This window comes from Bos taurus, chromosome 14, assembly GCF_002263795.3.
Source record: "Bos taurus isolate L1 Dominette 01449 registration number 42190680 breed Hereford chromosome 14, ARS-UCD2.0, whole genome shotgun sequence".
Taxonomy (NCBI): Eukaryota; Metazoa; Chordata; class Mammalia; order Artiodactyla; family Bovidae; genus Bos; species Bos taurus.
Window position 1 is genome coordinate 16,124,416 of NC_037341.1, and position 2,343 is coordinate 16,126,758.

Consider the following 2,343-nt stretch of genomic DNA (forward strand, 5'->3'; position numbering starts at 1 on the left):
TTCAGTTCTCAGGCCACCTACACGCAAATTTCAGGCTATTTCTAAGTCCTCTCACTTCTCACCTCACCCACCGTGGACAGTTTAATGGAGAGGGGTGTTTAAGCAGCCTCTCTCTATCCCTGTAATATTTGTAAGACTTCAAGTAGCTGATAATATTAAGTAATAACATCATTAATAATGATAATGATAATATTAAGCAATATCACTTAATATTATTAAGTGATAATAATAACTTTATTTAATACAAAATATAATAATTAATAATATCAAGTGATTTACTCAATAATATTATTAAGTAGTAATAATAAGTAACTATAATATCCTAGGTGGCACAGTGGTAAAGAATCTGCCTCCAATGCAGGAGACATGGGTTTGATCCCTGGGTTGGGAAGATCCTGTGAAGAAGGAAATGGCAACCACTCCAGTATTCTTGCCTGGAGAATCCCATGAATAGAGGAGCCTGGCAGGCTATAGTCCATAGGGTCTCAGAGAATTGGACATGACTAAGCACATTTGCAGGCAACTGTAATACTAGTAAGACTTCAAGACTTCGATATTTTCTACTAGGCTTCAACATAGACGCCTTATTCCCTGAATACAACACAGTTCCATGTCTGTGTACTTTTCCTCACGCTGTTTCGTCTTCCTTGACCAGCCCATCTTTGCCTGACTACATATCCTTCTAAACCCTATTCAAGGCTCACTTCCTTCTGGAAGCTTCTCCTGATTTCCTCTCCTGCGTCCTCCTCCTCCACACAGCCATCTTGGGTTAGGTACCCCATAATACATGGAGATAATATTCCAAACATGTTTTTAAAATGTCTTCATCCCAAATCTCGAGAAAACAGGTGGACAAAGCTTCCACACTAACCCTTTATCAGGGGATCCAATCTATAAGCAGGAAAACAGAGAAAGCCAGTGGCATAATTCAGTTCGAGTCCAAAGGCCTGATCACCGGGAGCTCTGAAGTCCCAGGGTGGGAGGAGATGAAGGAGAGCAGGAATAAAGTCTTCCTCTGCCTTTTCCATTCTATTAGGGTCTCCGAGATTGGGTGGTACCTGTCCTCATTGGTGGGAGTGGGTCTTTTCTCCTTGGTCTACTGAACAGAATGATGATCTCTTCCTGAAACACACGCACAGACACACCCAGATATAATGTTTCACCAGCTGCCTGGGCATCCCCTTCCCTTGAAAGGACATCCCCAGTCAAGCTGACAGATAAAATTAACCAGTGTGTGTGCTGCATGCTAAGTTGCTTTAGTCGTGTTTAATTCCCTGAGACCCTATGGACCATACCCAACAAGGCTACTCTATTCAAGGGATTCTCCAGGCAAGAATACTGGAGTGGGTTGCCATTTGTTCCTCCAGGAGATCTTCCCGCCCCAGGGTTTGAGCCCAAGTCTCTTATGTCTCCTGCATTGGCAGACGGGTTCTTTACCACTAGCACCACCTGAGAACCAGCACATTTAGCAATCCAAGGGGTATGGACTCCTGGCCATGCTCTCCATCCTATTTCCTCTGGCCTCTCCCACCCACTCTAGCATTTCAGGAACCTAGATTCTCTTCAGGTCCCACAGGACCATCTTGCCTTTGATGGTTGCTCTAGATAAATCTCCACCAAATTAAAACCTCTGCAGTATGTATAATATCTACTATAGGCATTTTATTCTTGTGCTTGTTGAGTGATGTTCACAAGTCTAAACAATACAGTTGATTTTTCTACAAGAAGGTTTTTTTGGTATTTTTTCAACCAAATAAAAAATTGTTCCTTTTAATGGTCTCTCTTGTGCTAAGTAGTTTTCAACACGTGCCCCAGTAGAGTTTCTCTCCACCCTCAGAATTTCCCTGATGATACTGAATCAACAACAAGGGAGCATTTTTATATAGAAAAAGAGTCTCCATCCATATGGGATATTTTACATTTTTTAGGGGGGAAAAATTACCTTTTGTAATTTTTTTCATTTGTCATTTTCTGCATCCACTTAGCACGTAATGATACTTTGTGTGTTTGCTTGTTTTCTCAGCTATTTATTAGAGATCTGGGTACATAGCACCCAGCTAGATCACTTCACTCACTGATACTTTAAAAGGCTTCCTGTTTTCTAGCCATTGACCGTGTATCCCAAAAATCAACTGCAAAATCTTCAATTTTTCCTTCTCCAGGGGCTGAAAAATATAAGAATGGAATTAAAAGGTGGATTTAAAAACATAAATTGTGGAAAATGAAGTAAGTCACTGTCTCTAAATCATGAATTAAACTCCTAGTAATGCCCAATTCCATTTGTTACTTTAAGAACCCTATCTCTGAAAGTAGTCTTGACTATCAGGAAAGATAAAACAGCCT